This window comes from Emys orbicularis, chromosome 5, assembly GCF_028017835.1.
Source record: "Emys orbicularis isolate rEmyOrb1 chromosome 5, rEmyOrb1.hap1, whole genome shotgun sequence".
NCBI classification, from domain to species: domain Eukaryota; kingdom Metazoa; phylum Chordata; order Testudines; family Emydidae; genus Emys; species Emys orbicularis.
The window spans coordinates 121,425,663-121,445,283 of NC_088687.1; the positions used below are offsets into that span (position 1 = coordinate 121,425,663).

Here is a 19,621-nt window from a genome sequence, read left to right on the forward strand (position 1 = left end):
GTTTGGATTATTTAATTGATTCTTTACTAGAGTAATGCTCTTCAAAACTGGCTATATTAACTTAAGGTGTTTAGCCTTTTAATAAGTGGACTTCTTACTTCGGTTAAATTATTTAATTAGTTGCCTTAGGTGTCTGTGAGAGCTCTTTATGTCCCTGTATGATGACTGAATCTGAATCTGTACCCAGATTTCATACATCTATTTAAGACTTCTATAGTATGTACTGTGTGACATGTTGTTCGATCTACAAGCCTCAGCTGTTCTTGCCAGGGTTCTTGCCCAGGCCCCAGACACCTCTGAAGTCTCTGCACTGCCTATATAGCAGTAGACTTGCATAATGACACTTTTTAAAAAATCTTAAGTTTCACTTTGTAGTTAAAGATATACACCAGCACTGGGGAATGGACTAGCTAGCTCTTATAGCTCAAAGAGCATTCATGGCTGTGTTTTTTTTCAGTGGGGAGCAGTGTCCCTGATCTCTCATGTCATTTCCATGAACAAGAAAGGAATTACTTGGTGGTTCTGTCTCTGAGGGTATGTCTACACTACGAAATTAGGTCGAATTTATAGAAGCCGGTTTTATAGAAATCGGTTTTATACAGTCGATTGTGTGTGTCCCCACACAAAATGCTCTAAGTGCATTAATTCGGCGGACCGCATCCACAGTACCGAGGCTAGCGTCGACTTCCGGAGCGTTGTACTGTGGGTAGCTATCCCACAGTTCCCGCAGTCTCCGCCGCCCATTGGAATTCTGGGTTGAGATCCCAATGCCCGAATGATGCAAAAACAGTATCGCGGGGGGTTCTGGGTACATGTCAGGCCCCTCCCCCTCCATCAGAGCAACGGCAGACAATCGATTCGCGCCTTTTTACCTGGGTTACCTGTGCAGACAACATACCACGGCAAGCACGGAGCCCACTCAGCTCAGCTCAGCTCACCGTCACCATATGTCAACTGGGTGCCGGCAGACGTGGTACTGCATTGCTACACAGCAGCAGCTAATTGCCTTTTGGCAGTAGACGGTGCAGTATGACTGGTAGCCGTCATCGGCTATCTGGGTGCTGGCAGACGTGGGGCTGCATTGCTATACAGCAGCAGCTCCTTGCCTTTTGGCAGTAGATGGTGTATTACGATTGATATCCGTCATCGTCGTATTCCTCAATGAGTTCGATCAGAGGAACCTGGGCAGACATGTTTTGTCTCCTGGAGACTCAGTCCTGCCGGCAGTCCTATTGAACTGTCTTGACGATGATGGCTAGCAGTCGCAGTACAGCATCTTCTGCCAACCACCCAGAAGATGCCGATGGCTATCAGTCATGCTGCGCTGTCTGCTGCCAGCTTAAGATGTAAAAAATAGATGGACCAGATTTGTTCTGTATTCATTTGCTTCCCCCTCCCTCCGTGAAATCAACGGCCTGCTAAACCCAGGGTTTTTGAGTTCAATCTTTGGGGGGGCCATTCTGTGTGACAGTTGTTTCTGTTTCTCCCTGATGCACAGCCACCTTTGTTGATTTTAATTCCCTGTACCTGTAAGCCATGTCGTCACTCGCCCCTCCCTCCCTCCCTCCATCAGACAATAGTTTCGCGCCTTTTTTCAGCCCAGACGCCATAGCACTGGGATCATGGAGCCCGCTCAGATCACCGCGGCAATTATGAGCACTATGAACACCACGCGCATTGTCCTGGAGTATATGCAGAGCCAGAACACGCCAAAGCAAAACCAGGCGAGGAGGCGATTGCAGCGATTGTAGCGCGGCGACGAGAGTGATGAGGAAATTGACATGGACATAGATCTCTCACAAAGTACAGGCCCCAGCAGTGTGCAAATCATGGTGTTACTGGGGCAGATTCATGCCGTTGAACGCCGATTCTGGGCCCGGGAAACAAGCACAGACTGGTGGGACCGCATCGTGTTGCAGGTGTGGGACGATTCCCAGTGGCTGCGAAACTGGCGCAGTTTACTGACTCGGATAGACCTCAGCGAAGCCAATATTCCAATTGTTATTGCTGCTTGCTGTGCGCTCCACAATATCTGTGAGAGTAAGGGGGAGACATTTATGGCGGGGTGGGAGGTTGAGGCAAATCGCCTGGCCGCTGATTACGCGCAGCCAGACACCAGGGCGGTTAGAAGAGTACAGCAGTGCGCATCAGAGATGCTTTGAAAACCAGTTTTGTGACTGGCCAAGCTATGGTGTGAAACTTCTGTTTGTTTCTCCTTGATGAACCCTCCGCTCCCCCCCCCCCCCCCCGGTTCACTCTACTTCCCTGTAAACTAACCACCCTCCCCTCCCCCCTTCGAGCATCGCTTGCAGAGGCAATAAAGTCATTGTTACTTCACATTCATGCATTCTTTATTAATTCATCACACAACTAGGGGGATAACTGCCAAGGTAGCCCGAGAGGGCTGGGGGAGGAGGGAAGGAAAAGGACACACTGCAGTTTAAAACTTTAACTCTTATTGAAGGCCAGCCTTCTGATGCTCGGGCAATCATCTGGGGTGGAGTGACTGGGTGGCCGGAGGCCCCCCCACCGCGTTCTTGGGCGTCTGTGTGAGGAGGCTATGGAACTTGGGGAGGAGGGCTGTTTGGTTACACAGGGGCTGTAGCGGCGGTCTCTGCTCCTGCTGCCTTTCCTGCAGCTCAACCATACGCTGGAGCATATCAGTTTGGTGCTCCAGCAGCCGGAGCATCGACTCTTGCCTTCTGTCAGCAAGCTGACACCACCTATCCTCTTCAGCCCGCCACTTGCTATCTTCAGCCCGCGATTCAGCCCGCCACCTCTTCTCTCGTTCATATTGTGCTTTTTTGCACTCTGACATTGACTGCCTCCACGCATTCTGCTGTGCTCTGTCAGCATGGGAGGACATCTGGAGCTCCAAGAACATATCATCCCGAGTCCGCCGTTTTCTCCTTCTAATCTTCACTAGCCTCTGTGAAGGAGAAACATTTGCAGCTGGTGGTGGAGAAGGGAGAGGTGGTTAAAAAAGACACATTTTAGAGAACAATGGGTACACTCTTTCACGTTAAATTTTGCTGTTCACATTACACAGCACATGTGCTTTCATTACAAGGTCGCATTTTTCCTTTTATATTGAGGGCCTGCCGGTTTGGTGTGAGAGATCACTCACGCAGTGCCTGGCAACAGATTTCGGCTTGCAGGCAGCCATGGTAAGCCACAGTCTTTTGGCTTTTTTAACCTTCTTAACATGTGGGAATGGTTTCAAACAGTAGCGCCCTCATTTCCCATACCAAGCACCCGTTGGGTTGGCCATTTAAAATGTGTTCGCAGCCCCTCCTTTTACATTGCAGTTTCCGGGTTAACATGCAGCACAAACCCAACTACCCCCACCCCCCCCACACACCCAATTCTCTGGGATGATCACTTCACCCCTCCCCCCCTACTGCGTGGCTAACAGCGGGGAACATTTCTGTTCAGCCGAGCAGGAACGGGCACCTCTGAATGTCCCCTTAATAAAATCACCCCATTTCAACCAGGTGACCGTGAATGATATCATTCTCCTGAGGATAACAAAGAGCGATAAGGAATGGATGTTGTCTGCATGCCAGCAAACACCGGGACCATACGCTGCCATGCTTTGTTATGCAATGATTCCAGACTACGTGCTACTGGCCTGGCGTGGTAAAGTGTCCTACCATGGCGGACGGGTTAAGGCAGCCCTCCCCAGAAACCTTTTGCAAAGGCTTTGGGAGTACATGAAGGAGAGCTTTCTGGAGATGTCCCTGGAGGATTTCCGCTCCATCCCCATACACGTTAACAGACTTTTCCAGTAGCTGTACTGGCCGTGATTGCCAGGGCAAATTAATCATTAATCATTAAACACGCTTGCTTTTAAACCATGTGTAATATTTACAAAGGTACACTCAACAGAGGTCCCTTGTGCGCCCTCAGGGTCTGGGAGCACGCCGTGGGTGAGTTCGGGGGTTACTGGTTCCAGGTCCAGGGTGAGAAACATATCCTGGCTGTTGGGGAAACCGGTTTCTCCGCTTCCTTGCTGTGAGCTATCTTCATTGTCTTCATCATCATCTTCCTCGTACCCCGAACCCGCTTCCCTGTTGCGTGATTCTCCATTGATGGAGGCAAAGCACACGGTTGGGGTAGTGGTGGCTGCACCCCCTAGCATGGCATGCAGCTCCGCGTAGAAGCTGCATGTTTGCGGCTCTGCCCCGGACCTTCCGTTTGCCTCTCTGGCTTTGTGGTAGGCTTGCCTTAGCTCCTTAATTTTCACGCGGCACTGCTGTGCGTCCCTGTTATGGCCTCTGTCCTTCATGGCCTTTGAGACTTTTTCTAATATTTTGCCATTTCGTTTACTGCTACGGAGTTCAGCTAGCACTGATTCATCTCCCCATATGGCGAGCAGATCCCGTACCTCCCGTTCTGTCCATGTTGGAGCTCTTTTGCGATCCTGGGACTCCATCATTGTTACCTGTGCTGATGAGCTCTGCGTGGTCACCTGTGCTCTCCACGCTGGGCAAACAGGAAATGAAATTCAAAAGTTTGTGGGGCTTTTCCTGTCTACCTGGTCAGTGCATTTGAGTTGAGAGTGCTGTCCAGAGCGATCACAATGAAGCACTGTGGGATAGCTCCCGGAAGCCAATAACGTCGAATTCCGTCCACACTACCCCAAATCCGACCCGCAAAGGCCGATTTTAGCACTAATCCCCTCGTCGGAGGTGGAGTAAAGAAACCGGTTTAAAGGGCCCTTTAAGTCGAAAAAAAGGGCTTCGTCGTGTGGACATGTCCAGGCTTAATTCGATTTAACGCTGCTAAATTCGACCTAAACTCGTAGTGTAGACCAGGCCTGAGAGTGGAGGGTGTAATTGAAACAAGAGATGGATCCATTTATTTTGTTTTTATTTACATGTTTGCCAGTTCTTTATTTTCTTATTTTATAATCATAGATTGCTAAAATGGATGTATTATACTTGCTAATTAGTTTCCTAATTGTTAGTAGAAAATCAGATTTTATATATTTTTTCTGTTAAGTTTACATTTAAATATTCATCTGTAACAGAAAGGGAAGTCCCAGGACCCTGTGTCTGTGTGTGTGTATATGTGTGTGTGTTTTTATATAGATATAGTGTGTGTGTGTGTGTGTGTGTGTGTGTGTGTGTATAGAGAGAGAGAGAGAGAGTGTACATCCACAAGTCGAGGAAATTGAAATTCAAAAGGCTGCCCCTTCATCAGGGTTGGTAGAGACTGAACATCTTCTGTATTAAATATTTTAACAGGAGAAGACCAAACGGTTTATAGCACCTGTTAGTGAGTGCATGTGAGAATGTGGATGGGTGATGTAAAGTTCAGAAAATCTCGTGTGTGTACATGTGATAAAATAACTGCTGGGGTGGGTCTGTTTACTTGTAAGACAAACATTGATGCCTCCAGTTCTCCATGTTCATCTGAATATTTCACTATAATTGCTGGTGATACAGTCAAAATGTGTGAGAGGACGTAAGTGTCATGCAACTAGTTTTCCTCTTCAGAGGAGTCAATACTACTAAGATGAGGAAAGCAGTAACATAGCTGTTGTGAACACACTTTGAATTTCTTGTCCAAAAGACTAGTAAGGAGTATAATTACCAGTTTGAAAAGAGATGCTGAGGAGATGGCAATCTCATGTAAATGTCCTGAGAGAAAAGAAGACATGTAATCATAAAAGTAATGTCTGCTAGCAGAGTGATTGTTTTCATGGCTCAGCCTGGTGCACTCAAAGATTAGAAACTACATGAGAACAGGTAGGGCTTCAAAGTTGGTTTTCCTTTTCAAGTATTTTAACTCTGAAAGCCTTTAAAGTGCCCTCTGTGAATATGACCTACTGGTAATTGACTTGATTTTTGACCACATATTCTAATTGTTTAAAATGTTGCATTATGACAATATTGTATTAACACATTGTATCTCATAACTGTCCCTCATGGTGAGGGACGTCATTCACTTTAGGCCATGTCTCCACTACAAACTTTTTCCAATGCAAGTTAGGTTGACATAAAGCTGCTGCAGTTAGTATATTGCTTTTGCGCATGTATACTTGACTCCTTTTGTCAGTGCTCTGTATACTCACCAGGATTGCTTGTATTGATGCATGGTGCCATGCGCCATGGGTAGATATCCCAGTGTGCAACTTGCCACTATCCAGCACATGGTCTTTTGGGAAGTTTTGGCAGTGCATAGTGGGGCAGAAATAGGTTGCTCAGGGTGACTGGGAACAGTTTCCCAACATGCAACTTTCTCAATCCCATAGTGTCATCTGTATCCCATAACTTTTGCACTTCTTTTTAAAAAAATGCCACAAACCCATGCGGCCCTCCTTGTTGTCCACTATCTTTGACAGAAGCATCAAGCCTGCACAGCTCTCCACTGTTGTTAGCAGCATTGCAAGTACAGGATGCACTTGCAGAGCTGAAGAGGAAACAGAATCAGCAGGGAACATGACAATTTAATGGAGGACAGATGGCTGTGGTACAAAGCGAGAACCAGTTCAAGGTGGTTGGTGGCATTCATGGAGCAGCTGCAGATTGTGAAGCGCCGCTTCTGGACCCAGTAAACGAGCACTGACTGCGGGGATTGCATTATAATGCAGGATTGGGATGGCGGACAGTGACTGCAGAACTTCTGGTTATACAAGCCCACATTCCTGGATCTGGGTGCAGAGTTCGCCCCAGCCCACAGAATGAGACCTGCACTGACAGTGGAGAAGTAAGTGGCGATTGAACTGTGGAAACTTGCAACACCGGTCAGTAGGAAATTGTTTTGGAACTGGAAAATCCACTGTGGGGGCTGCTGTCATGCAAGTATACTGGGCCATTAATTATCTCCAGCTACTCAGGAGTGTGACTCTCGGCAAGGTGCAAGATATAGTGGATGGATTTGCAGCAGTGGGATTCCCGAACTGCAGTGGAGCAAGAGATGGCACTCATATCCATATTTTGGCACCAGACCACCTTGTCATAGAGTACATCAACCGAAAGCGCCACGTTTCTATGGTTATGTGAGTGTAGGTGGATCACTGGGGATACTTCACCAACATCAGTGTTGCCTGGTTAGGGAAGATGCATGACACTCGCATCTTTAAAAACACAGATCTGTTCAAAAAGTTACAAGCAGGGACTTTGTTTCCTGACTGCCAGATTACCAGTGGTGATGTTGAAATGCCAATAGTGATCTTGGGGGAGCAACAAGGACAGTTTCAACTACCTGCTCAGCAAGTACAGAAAGACAATTGAATGTGCTTTGGTAGATTGAATGGATGCTGGTGGTGTTTACTCACAAGATTGGATCTCTCAGTCATTGCAATGGTTATAACTGCCTGCTGTGTCCTGCATTATATCTGTGGAGCAGAGGGGGAAAGTTGCTGCTGGGGTGGAGGTGGGAGTGGCTGTCTGCTGAATTTGAACAGTTGGATACAAGGGCTATTAGAAGAGCTTAACATAGAGCTGTACAGCTCAAGCAGGCTTTACAGTGATGTATTTTGGTTTATTGTGCTCTACCTGGTTACATTGTTTTGGGACCTGTTGGGAATTGTGTGGTGCTTGGTGTAGATCTATAAATAAAACCCTCTCAATGCACCTTTTAATTTTGTGATGTTACTACGTTGATGATTATTACGCTGTTTGTCACTCATCCTATGAGTTGTTGTCAAACTTTTAGAACAAGTGGGCGCTTTCAGTACACATAGGCATTCTGCAGCATATGTTGGGAGCTAATAAAGGTGAATTATTTTCAGCACAATAGAATTTTGTTAACAAAAACCACTGCAAAAAACTCTGTGCAAATTAAAAACTTACTAAATATATGGAGCAGAGCTTAGGAAGGGGGAAAAACATTTGTCCCTTTTAGGTTCAGATAAGCAACCATGGCTCTGAGAGGCCAGTGTAAGTGAACCTGCTGAGGTTGCCCAGACGTGCTGCGGCCAGGGAGGCCTGGACATGCTAGGGCAGCCCTCCGCCGGCCCCAACTCTGCTGCGGCCCGAACCTGCCGTGGCCGGAGTGGCCCGGCCCAGCCCAGCACCAGGCGCAGCCAGGGTGGCCCTTCTCCTGCTCGAACCCAGCCTGTACCTGCTGGAGCCGGGGAAGGGGCGCCTATCCTGCAGCCCCGGAGCTGCCGAGGTCGGGAGAGGCGCTTCTCCTTCCACCTCCCCCACCCCTCCCAAACCAGGTGCTTCTGTGGGGAAAGAGAGCGGGGGGGAGTCCTCTCTCCGCGCCATAGCCCTGGAGCACCCTCCTGCACCCCAGACCCCTCATCCCCAGCCCCACCTCAGAGCCCGCACCCCTCCAGTCGGAAACCTCACACCCCTGCATCCCAACCCTGTGCCCCAGCTCTGAGCTCCCCTCCCACGCTTCAAATCCCTCGGACCCACCCCCACCACATTAATTTTGTTATGCACATCAATATGTCACCTCCATATTGGTACACATAACAAAATGCATTCTGCATATGGGTGATAAAAAATTAGAGGGAACACTGCCCTCCACCCCGACTGCCTATCTCACTTTGGCGACTCGGGACATGCCTTGGTCCCAAGGGTTCAAACCCTGCAAGTCCTACAATAAGCCCATGCCACTTGTCTATGTTAGAGGGCTTATTCCTGCATCCTCCCACTTCCCTGGTCCTTCTCGTGTGAACAGAGAGCAACAATACCTGAAGTCCGAAGGTACAAACAATTCAATGTTAATTGGGGTGAACTTCCAGCAAGCTTAAATCCAAGTTCCTTTTTCCTTATTTTCGAATCCCAACTTATTGCCTGTTTGCCCCTAATTTATATAGTAATATTCTCAGCTATACCGTAACCAATCATTTTACTGAAATCTATCTAACCAGTCCTAACATTGTAACATAATTCTCTAACCAATTATATCCCACTACCCTAATTAACTTACACCTAGCAAAATTAATTATACAGCAGACAGAAACGATTAGAGAACCAGACAGATTAACAATTGAAAAGTGGGGGCCATAAAGATAAAACGTATAGAAATGAGGGTTTCACAACCACAACTATTGAGAAGTGATTTCTTGCCAGACAGGATGCTATCAAACTAAGTTTTCTTTAACCATCTTTATCTGGTGGTGTTAGGCATTATCAGGACAGGATTGTATTCCGAACAGCCCAATACCACCTTATTTCAATGTGACTAGTTTGGAATGTGAGGATGTTACCATACGCTTCCCAGCTTATGGCTGCCTCTGCTGCTTAGCCAAAGGCCTTAGCCTAAGAACCAGGCCTCAGACTGTCACAGTAAGAGAAGGCCCATACACAGGCGGACTGTGATTTTGATTCTTTGTTTTATACCTCTATAACTAGCTAAGTGATAAAAATACACCTAAGTTCTTAAAGTATAGGCCTTTACAGACAGGCTTAAATAACTATATCCTAACAGTCTAACGTGTCTGGGGGAGGCGCACCAAGCCAATAGGTGCAGGATTTGTAAAGGGTTTCGCCCTAGAACACAAAAGGAGAGGGACTTCTGTTTAAAGCAGCTTCTTATGGAGGTGGCTCTGTGACTGCAATCCAGCTCGGCGCGGCAAGATCCAGCACCAAGTTCAATCCGCCTCGGCGCAACAAGTCCCGGTCCCATCCCCGGTGCCACAGGAGTGGCGTCGGAAGCAGGATAGTAGTGGATTTCTGCCTTGGAGACCCACTCCTTTGGGGAGCACCTGGCACAGAGCTTTGGAGCTGGCACCGTCAACTTCGGCTCCGCAAACGGGACCGTGTCGGAAGAGGTGGGGCTACCGTGAACCCCAGACACCTTTGAGGCCGTGAGGGACCTCATTGCCATGACAGCACTAGGGTCCCCGACTCTCTGCCACAAGCCTCCAGCACCACTGAAGGAGGTACAGTCACGGGGCAAGCCGGCAATGTTGCGTCCGCCTGCATCTCCAAGGCACCGTTCGCCGGTACTGACAGGGAAGTACCGCTCTGAGTCCCGGCACTGATCCATCTCACAATGACACTGTGACTTGCGGCACTGCACACCATCCCGGCACTGATCCCTGACTCAGCGGAGGTGCCGTTCTTGGCACCGGGCATCTTGGCACCGTTCAAGGTCTCGGCACCAGTCTTCGTCACAGCGCCGCTCCAGATCCCAGCACCGCTCCCCATCCTCGTGGCACCAATCACCAGCCCAGCTTCGCTCAGCACTGCCATGGCCATCCAGATCACGGTCTTCATCTTCGGACTCGGAGGCGGGGTTTAGATACTCGTGCCGGAACCGGCACAGGTTGGCACATTGACATCCTGATGTGGGCACAATGCCATGGCTGGCGCAATGGCACAGGCTGGCACAGTGCCCTTTTGGACCCCCTGGGCAAAGGTCTCCTGGTCGTCCAGCCACCCTTCCCTCAGGGGTGCTGAGGGAACTGCAGTCACAGTGCCTTTCCTGGAGCCCGCCTCTGCTCTTTCAGTGGATCCAGGGATAATCGACCCAGAACAGGAGGCTGGGCAGGAGGTCCCGATGGACCAGAAAGTCCAGGATGACCCTGTTCCCCTGTTTGCATTCTCATCGTCCTCTCTGGAAAAGGCTGTGGCAGGGACTTGTACTTCAGGGCTGCTGCCATTAGAGTCATGCCCACCAGGACCTGCTGTGCAGAGTGGTGTGCAATATGGGCCTACAGGCTGAGGAGGTGGCAGAACAAGAGGCCCCGACGGCGGACATGCTGGCCCGGAAAGTCCATCTAGAGTGGCCCTGCCACTTATCAAGACCATCCAGGTGTAGAAAGGAGATACTTCGTCCCCTCTAAGGGGTACAAGTATTTGTACACCCACCCACAGCCCTGCTCCTTGGTAGTGTCGGTGGTGAATGAACGTGAGAGGCAGGGGCAACAAGGACCCACTCCAAAGTCCAAGGACTCAACCTTTTGGCAAGAAGGTCTATTCCACAGGGTGGCTTACAGCTCAGGATTGCTAATCAGCAGGCAATCGTGAGCAGATACAGCTTCAGTTCCTGGAACTTCATGTTGAAATTTAGGGAACTGTTGTCCTCGGAGTCCAGGGAGGAGTTTGGGGCTATTGTTGAGGAGGGCAAGGCAGTGGCACGGACCTCTTTACAGGCCTCACTGGAGGCTGCAAACTCAGCGGCGTGCACCTTGTCCTCTGCCATGAGGAGAAGCTCATGGCTGCAGGCCTCAGGTCTGCCACCTGAGGTTCAGCAACCCCTCCAGAACCTGGCCTTTGATGGGGCAGGATTATTTGCGGAGCAAACTGACTCTAGGCTGTATAGCCTAAAAGACTTGAAGGCTACGCTGAAGTCACTGGGGGTGCACACCCTGGCTACTTAGCGGAAACATTTTAAACCACAGACCTCTCAACGTCCCTACCAACCACATCCTAGATGGGACTTTTCTAGGAAGTGTGGTAGGAATGGCAGGCAGAAGCCGTCCCAGCCCTCATCCACTCAGGGCCAGGCATGCAGCTCTTCGGGCTCCAAGCAGGCCTTTTGAAGGTGCGCCCAGGGACAGCGTGCCAGACTATGGACCAGATCCTCAACCCTGTTTTCTGAACTGTCTATCCCACTTCTACCGTGCTTGGTCCCAAATAACATTGGACTGCTGGGTTCTTCGCATGGTACAAGTGGGCTATTCTTTCCAGTTCTGCTCCTGCCCTCCCTCCTACCCCCTTCCCCATCCCTCTTCAGGGACCCTTCTCATGAGCAACTCCTTATCCAGGAGGTGCAAATGCTCCTTGCTGCAGGGGCAGCAGAGGAGATTCCTCGGCAGCTAGGGGGCAAGGGATTCTACTCAGACAGTACCCTACCTCCACAGCAAGGGCCTGCCTGAGACCACTTGGTCAAATCACATCTTGTACATACGTGGTACAGCATGCCAGAATGTGTCTCAGACCTCTCAAGGTTTGGCTTACGTCAGCGTACCACCCAGGACATGACAATCTGGATTCTGTGGTCACTCTTCCAGGTCACGTCCTCCAGTCCCTGGACTGGTGGCTCAACCAAGACGTGTGCAAGAGCGTCCCCTTCCATAGACCTCAGCCCTCCCTGTCCCTGGTAACAGATGCGTTAGCACTGGGGTGGGTTGCACACCTGGGGGACCTTCAGACACAGGGCCTCTGGTCTCAAGACGAGCTCTCACTCCACATCAGTATCAAGGAGTTGAGAGCGGTTTGGCTAGCATGCTAGACCTTCCAGGCCCGCTTAAGGGGTCAATGTGTGGGAGTCATGACGGACAACACAACTGCAATGTTTTACATAAGTAGGGTGGCACCCGTTCCTCTCCCCTCTGTTGGGGACAAGGTGCAGCTCAGGCCTGACCCGGAAGTCGAACCAACTATTCATGGCAGTAGCAGACCGTATGAAAGGTCTCCCGGTCTCGTCGCAGAGGATCTCATTGTCGCTTACGTCCTGCATCCGCACCTGCTACAAATTAGCTAATGTTCCAGCCCCGGTTCTCATGACCCATTCCACGAGGGTGCAGGCCTTATTGGCAGCGTTCCTGGTTCAGGTGCTAATTCAAGATATCTGCAGGACGGCGACGTGGTCCTCGGTGCACATATTTGCCACTCACTATGCTATAACCAAACATATTAGAGACGATGCAGCCTTTGGCAGAGCAGTGCTCCAGTCTGACGCTCCATAACTCCAACCGCACCTCCGAGGTAGGGCTTGGAAGTCACCTACCTGGAATCGATATGCGCAAGCACTTGAAGAAAAAACGGTTACTCAGCTACTCATCACTGTTCTTCAAGATGTGTTGCTCAGATCCATTCCAGACCCACCTGCCTTCCCCTGTCGGAGTAGCCAGCAAGAAGGAACTTAGTAGGCGCCGGGTTGACAGGGTCATATATTGAGCGCCATAGAGGTGCCACTCCATGGGGCTCTTACAGCCGACCCGACGGGTGCTTCTAGGGGAAAACTTTCCAAGAACTGTGCACGCAGCGCACGCACACCTAACTGGAATGGATATGAGCAGCACATCTCAAAGAACAATAGTTACGAGATGGTGAGTAACCGTTTTTCCTGATGGAGTGTTGTCTTCAAAACATTCCCATTTTACCATCCTTCGATAATTGTTTTTCAGAGGGGAGGCAGGCTTTTTCTTCACCCAGTCTCAATCAGTATCATTTGATCTTAAATGTTATCCCAGGATGTCTCTCCAGGATCATGGTAGCAATAATGTTGGCTTTAAGGGGAAAAGGAAATTCACTTCTCTTCTTGGACAACTTTTCTGATTAGGGTTCAGAAGCAAGCACACAGTGATAACGTCCCTGGAGTATCTTGGTTTCAGGACAGACACATGGTACCAGGGAAGTTTGATAGACCCGGGCTGAGGATGAATATTGTCAGGTACCAAGGTCTCATCTCGGAAGAATGTAAGCAGAAGATGAAGACGTTCATAAAGAAAAACAAGTGGTGCCACAGAAACAAAAATTCAGTTCTTATGCAGGTATGCTTTAGTGATCAAGAGTTCATATGCTACCTGTCCAGTAATTCCAGGTATCCCCTCCACATCATATCTTGTTTCAACTGTTGGGACAGATTTAGCTTCAGATGTATAGCTGTGTTCCCACAGCTAGTGAATGCAGATTTTTATTTTTTAACTATCTTTCTGATTCAGTTCAGGGAATGGATATTAGAAAGAGACAGCGCAGCATCCACCCTCTGAAACACAATGATTCACTGAGGTCTCAGGGCACTGCTCCTTCACAGGATAACAGATCTGTTCTGGTCACCACAGTCACTGTGTCTGATAGGGGTTTCATGATAATTGGGAAGAATATGATTAACCCTACTCCAAAGAGAATTTTCCTGCATTGGCTGGATCAGAATTTCCTATCTCTTGTGCTGACCGTCAAAGGGGAGATGAACACACAGACTTGCATTGCAAGGTGGATTAGCAGAGTGTCTCCTGCACCTAGAAATATCTCATTCATTGTAAGTTAATTGTTGAGCTGGTGATTGACCTCTTTGCATCTGGAAATAGTAAATAAAGTGCCCTGCTTACCCCTCTCTGCGTCTGGATCAGGGAAATGAGGTAGTGAATGACTTCCTACCATTTCCACTGCTTCTCAGGACAGTACAAAAAGATAGAATGAGAGAGCTGGGCATGGATACTGTTTATGCCTTTGTCTGACAAGGCTATGGCTCTCAGGCTGCCTCACGTTAGATATTTGACGGTCTCACAGAAGTCCGCGGTTGCAAGACCAGTCCTGCCATTCGAAACTAGACGGGTTTATAGTGAATACTTGGATGAAGTGATATTGGGTGTATGGATACCAAAATAGAAGACAACAAATAGAACTTATTCTGCTGGCTGGTGCAACATCCATAGTTTTAACTATTGTGTTTAAACCAGTGAATCATAACCTTGAGTTCTTCCAGCAGGGCTTTATTTTGTGTGTATAAACATCCAAGTAAAAAGATCAGCTCTCTGTAGTATAATGTTCTCAGCATTTTCAAGAAAAGGAAGATTATACCAATCCCAGCACTAAATGCTTCCTTAGGGCATCCACAGTATTCCAACCCTGCAAGGTTATAGAGCATAATCTTGAAATCTCATTCTGCTCCTTGCAGCACTACTCAGATTGAAGCCCTGCAGGAGGCTTCGTTATACCACAGATCTTTTAGAGTAGGCCTGACAATGTTACCATGTCTAATCAGATAAGGGTTTTTTATTTGAAGTTGGGAGCTTTCTCTCTCTATCAAGCCCCAGTATTGTATTTTTAATTCAGGCAGGTGATTCTCACAACTATCATAACATTCATTCCCTAAGTAAATTCAAGAAATATTTCTCTTTCTGGGAATTATCAAAGCACTGTCAACCTCAGGGCAGACAGTCATGTCTCCTATATTGAAATCTGTCAGTCAGCCATGTGTTCATCAAATTCTGCATTTTGGTTATCTAGTCTTAGCAAATGCCATTTTCTTTATTTTGGGAGAAGTCTTTTCTATGGCTTAGTACTAGGGGAAGATGAAGACGATATTTACCTCCCACCCTGTGGGCACATGGTTTGAAAATTCCATGATAACAGATCTGTGGACCTTTAGAAAAAGAATAGGAAAATATATCTGTGCTTACCTGAAAAAATACTTTAGTCAAATAATAAGGGCCACAGATCCAGCCAAAGACAAATGGATCATCTGGCAGACCAATGAAAATTGACATTCAAGGATTGAGGTTCGTTGTCAGTTAGCGGAAATTACTATGCTCTGCAGTTGGAAAAATTGTTGTTTCCCCCCACAAATTATATTTAACACAATCTGTGATGTAGGAAAGTAGATTTGAATTCCCTAGCTGTGAAAGTTATCTCAGCCGGAGGGAACTTTAGGAGTCAGGGCTTTCCCTTGCCTGCTAGTGGCTGACTGAGAGGTCTGGTTCTGCCTCCAAGTTGGAAGCAGGCTGAAATACCCATTTTAACAGGTCTGTGCACTTTATTACTTGAAAGAGAGGAAATTTTCAGGTAAATATGGATACATTTTTTCTATTATTTGCATTAAATTTATATTCAAACTTTTAAAAATGTTTTACAGTGCAGTTAAAGTATAATTTGTATTTTGTAACATGTAAGCAATCTTTTAAGCAAATGAAAACATTGACTATTTAAAAACCGTCTACATTTGACAGAGTAAGTTTAGCAACAAATGTACAGTTGGGGTGAGTCACATTTTGTACCTTAGTCAGTTCATATGTCTTAACAGTTGATTCACCCAGAACAGCTGCTTAATCTTTCACTTGGTGACAGGCCACATGCCAAGAAAAGCAATCTGGTGCACTGCAGTTATACACTATCAAAAAGTCAAACTAAGAACTTGTATCTCATTGTTCAAAGCTGTATTTTATGAAAATGAAGAATTGCTTTTTAAGATTTAAAGTATACTATGAACCCAAAGGGAAACTGTAGTGACTAATTCTCATATCACTATTATAATTATCATTAACAATTAAAATATAGTGCCTTTAATTTACTATGGTGCTTCACCAATATAGAAAAGACTTGTAGCTAAATAAGACATGACCAACAAAGAAAAGGCTAGGACACAGTTCAGGGCAGGACAAGGAAGACTTTACCTTGCTTCACATGGAACAAGATGCAAAGTCATAGCTAGCTAAGTAGATTATATTGTACATATATTTTTTAAGTAATTTTAGAAAGATGTCGTTTATAATATCTAGCTCTGAATTGTTCAAATTTCTCAGTACAGGGAGCTGTTTCACTGATATGTCATAGAAGGCAAGCTCAGTCAACTGGCCCCTAGCCAAATAATACCATTGGGAGGAAATAGGCAATGACTTCTTAACAGATCCACTGAAAATAGGATAAAGAGGCATATATCCTTACTTACTCATGCTACCTTCAGTTATGTAGACTAGAAACTTGGTAAAATAATCTCGAGATGTGACCATCATGGTAGCAGAAACTCTGGGAAAACATGCTAAACCTATTGGATGGTAACTATATTCAAATAAACTTTAGAACAGTGGTTCTCAAACATTTGTACTGGTGACCCCTTCCACATAGCAAGCCTCTGAGTGTGACCCTCCCCCCTTATAAATTAAAAACACTTTTAAATATATTTAACACCATTATAAATGCTGGAGGCAAAGCAGGGTTTGGGGTGGAGGCTGACAGCTCGTGACCCCCTGTGTAATAACCTCGTGACCCCCTGAGGGGTCCTGACCCCCAGTTTGAGAACCCCTGCTTTAGAATGAGTCTACTGGGCCTGATATACTTATCCTAGATTACAGCTAATCTTCAGGCTCCCAATGGGACCCAATCTCTTGAAGCTCCTGGCTAAAGCCTTAAAGGCACAAAATATCTCTCCTGCCTACAGATGTACCTCTGACAGTTGCGTTTTAATGGGCTGGAACTTGGCATAGATAATTGTTGACAGAGACAGTTTTTGTCTTTGTGAGTTAAAATTGGTTAAATCAACATTTTAAAATTATATACAGTATTCCAAATGCAGCAAATCGGTGGACTTATTTTTTTAAAGGCAAATCTTCTGTACTAATTGAAGACCACAATTTTTAAAAAGTGTGCAGGCTCCCTTCTCTTTAGAGAATGTCTTTGCCTTTTTTCCCCTCTCTTAAAAATATCAAGAGATACTTAAGTTTGGAAATGAGTATATGAAACCTACCACCTTTCATAATGTTATCTAAAGGGTTATGTTTCAACCGGATGCATTTCATTGATATTGCATCTGGCTGTATATGTCACTTTGAGGGATTTTACAGTAGAGCTATTAGTTATTTTTTTAAACTAGAAATGAAATCCTACAGATCTCATATTTAACGTTATTTCTCTTCACCTACTGCAGGAGACTCTTGACAGAGGAGTGTAGTATCTGTGCTCAACAAGTGGGCAGAGTGCCAAAAAGTAATATCTTTGATGGATTGGGATGGAAGTAAAAGGAGGAGGGATGGGAGTAAGTGGATCCTGGAAGACACTAGAACAGAGAGGGGAAAATGTGGGATTGATTTGAGGGGAAGGGAAAAACTAAAAATACAAAATTTAAAAGTGGTGGGTTAGAAACCCCACCTCCAGATCTTGAAGGAGGAAAAAAAGAGGGACTATTATTGGAAGCTAGCTTAGTAGCTGAAATAAGCTCAAACAATATTTCATACTCCACCCGAAGACAGAAATCGTGAGAGTTAACCACTTGATATTGTTGCAGAATGCTATTGTGATTTAAGCTCTGTGTATTTCATGTTGGGATAAATATTTCTTAAAATAATCAAAACCCATATAAATATTGCAGAACTTAAAACTAAGAAAAGCAAATTCATATAATTACATATCCTACTGAGACAAACGGACGCTAGCTGGGTTACTTTAGGTTTTTTTTTAAACTTGGGGTGTAACGGCTAAGATATATCCCTTAACAAAACACCAGAAAATTACTTTTATATTGTATTGATTTGTTAAATACATCTCACAATCTACAAGAGAATATTAAAGCATTTTAGCACTGCTTGTGAGGTGTTACTTTGCTAATCTGCAGCCTGTTTTACACAGTGCAGTAAGAAGTTGAATAAATGATCTCTAGAGGTTTGACGTTCTGCACTGTAGGCTTTTTTTTAACCTAGTGCTCGCTACATAGGATTGCTGTGCATAACAGCATGCAGTATGTCAGCTGATTTAAGTATTAGTTTTGTGATACAGGAGGAAACTGAGTGTTTGAATCCAAAACTTTTTCATTTCTTCAGCATAATGGTAAGCAGATTACCTTTTTCTTACATGTATTTGTGTTAGGTTAGTGTAGTGATTTTAAATTGCTTAGCTTTTATAAAGTTGCCACAGGTTGTTTTTCATGTAGTCATTCTTCAGAGCACAGTGAAAACAAGACCAGCTCTTTCTGTTCTACTTTTTAAAACAAACATACAAAAAAGCTACTGTAGATGGTGCATGTATATACTGACAACTTGTGTGGTTGCAGTGGCTATCTGTAGTATGCTATTCTTTTCTATCTTTTTAAATAGTAGGTACTTCATAAACACAGGAGATATAACCTAATGTTCAATATTGCTGAGTCATCTTGAGTTAAGTATATGTTGTGAAGTTTTATATTTAGCACTTTCAACCCTGCAGTCGCAGTTAACTGGGTTAGGAAATTGTTTTGTCACTTTAACTTTAAATAATTAAACTTATAAATTAAAGAGCACAAGCCATTACTTTAGTATGACTTTTCAAATGAGCATATTATTTCAGAATGGAAAAGCTATTTTAATTGTACAGTTTGGTCCTTTTTCCCCTAAAACTTCATTGTGTATCAGTATCATCTTATGTTCTCATTCCTGCCAATTCCTCTACTGAGAAGTAAGCGGGGAGGGGGTGAGTGTGTGTATGTAAATCTTTTTAAAAAGAAATGCATTGCGCCAACATGGTGATGCAGGCAAATCTGCCTCTTTTTTGCATCTGTTTCTTCACTTGTTAGTCTCTGTGTGCTGTATGTAGTACCTTTGGAAAGAAGTGTACATCACATTCATACATACAGAAAAGGTTAAAAAGATGTTTGGGTCAAATTCAGAAGGTAAATGGTGGTGGTAGCTATGGCCAGTAGGTTTGTCTAAGTCACAGTAACTTCAAGTGCTGTGAGGACTGAAGGTTGGAGTTGTAATAGGAAAAGCAACCTACAGGTGTTTTTAAGAAGTGTGACAGTGTAAAGGGGGCTGCACATACAGCTTCTTATATCCCCCAGTATGATGCTTTTCCTATTACAACTCCAACCTTCTGCTTCTGAGTGTAAGTTGCTATACCATATTGTCTCTAAACTTGACCCTTTCAATTGGGTTTCTCTTTAGCTATTTTTCTGCGTACACCATTGTGCTCTGCTCTTCCCCAAGGGGTCATTTCAGGCTGTGGGTTTGCATCCTGTATTGTATTGACTGTCGCACACCTTTTATTCCATTGGAACACTACGGAATACTACTCCATCAGATTGCTGGTAGTATTACTAACATGCTGCACTTCTGATGTTTAATATCTAACATTAGTAGTACAGCTTTCTCTAATTCTAGAACTGCTTTCAGGGTGGCAGGAGGGGGGGAATAAAGAATGAAAAAAGTTGGGGGTGAGAGTAATGGAGGAAAGGCAGTTCATAGAAAAGAGACTGGAGATAATGGGAGGCCAACATCAAAAATGAGATGGATAATAAA

At 45.7% G+C, this 19,621-nt stretch overlaps 1 protein-coding gene across 1 annotated transcript in view; it reads left to right on the top strand.

Moving 5' to 3' along the window:
- KIAA0232 (KIAA0232 ortholog) overlaps positions 1-19,621 on the top strand; it is a 101,190-nt gene that overhangs the window by 51,666 nt on the left and 29,903 nt on the right. The gene's annotated exons all lie outside the window — the stretch shown is intronic.